This window comes from Pseudonaja textilis, chromosome 8 (genome assembly GCF_049901715.1).
Source record: "Pseudonaja textilis isolate UNSWEBS1 chromosome 8, rPseTex1.2, whole genome shotgun sequence".
Lineage (NCBI taxonomy): Eukaryota > Metazoa > Chordata > Lepidosauria > Squamata > Elapidae > Pseudonaja > Pseudonaja textilis.
The window spans coordinates 15,869,382-15,870,727 of NC_141997.1; positions in this window are offsets into that span (position 1 = coordinate 15,869,382).

A 1,346-nucleotide genomic window follows, 5' to 3' on the forward strand; every position below is an offset into this window, starting at 1 on the left:
ACTATCACAAAGTGACCCTTAAAATTTTGAAAATGAATAAAAAAACTTGCCTTTTCCAATGACTGGGATGGTTCTGCCTTGATAGTCACGTAGGGTTAAGTTGCAGCCTTGAAGCCTTTTCTTTGCCATTCTGGGAAGTAGTTGTTTCAAGGTGGTCCACAAAATGGTGGAGCCAGTGTCTACTTCCATCCTGCAAGGCTTTCCTTCTAGAGAAATAATAACATTAATTTTGTTAGAACCTTTGTCTGTCTGCTTAGCTTGGTAGCAGGTAATAATCTTCATTTTGTTTTTGGAAATGCTGAGTTGTCTGAGATTGCTGTGGCTGGGCAAAAGTCTTCTCTGCCTGACAGATTCTGGCTAAATGATCCTTTCTCTGGCATTTTAAATAGATGGCATTCCTGAACTTGCAGGATGCCCTGGAGTGGCTTAGACAGATGGGCTGAGATTGTGGAGGTTGATTTGGAATAGACCTGTTCCCCCTTTGACTGGGTTTGGGCTGCCTGAGGTGATTTACATCAGTGGTTTCTTCAGAGCCTTCCTCAGTGGAAGCTTCATCATAATGAACGGCTGATCTGTTCTGGCTGACTGGATTCCCTTGAATTTCTGCTGCTGAGACTGCTGATAGCTCTGCAGCTTGGGATTCCTCTATTGCTATTTTAAGAGTCAAATCCCCTTTAGCCAGTAGGTGCCTTTGTAAGCTTAAGTCCCTGACTCCAAGACTAATTGATCTAATAGCATGTCCTCCTGATAGTCTCTAAACCACAGTGCAAGGCAGCTGTTTGTAAAGCTGCCATATACCCACTAATAGACTCTTCCCTCAGCCTGGGTTTGTGTCCTAAAGGCATGATGCCTGGCAATATGATAGGGCTTATGAGAATAATGGTTAGAAAGAATTTCCTGTAATTCCTCCCATGGAACAGTCTTAATTGAACATAGTGCCAGCAATGTGATAGCAGTGTCAAACACTGTGGCTCCACAAAAACTTAAAAAGTAAGATTTTTTCCTATGGTCAGAAATATCAGCGAGGTCAATGGCATCTAGGAAGCAGTCGAATTGGTTTCTGTAGGACTGCCATGTCTCCGCTGTCGGTCTGAAAGGCGGGAACGCAGGGTTTGAAGTCATCTTGTCTCAGCGGTGCCAGTTCTTCTGAGGGAAGTTGAAATTTGTGCTCGCGAATAGTGACAGTAAGCTCTTAAAGTGACATACAGCTCCGTAGTGGCTTCCGCTCTTTTTGTAGTGACTTTGCTCAGCGATTTTTTGCTCTGTTGCCTCTTATATATATCCTGTCCTTGTTGCCAGTGTAGTGTGAGCAGCAGAATGACTGAGGCAATGTGGAGCAACTTCAG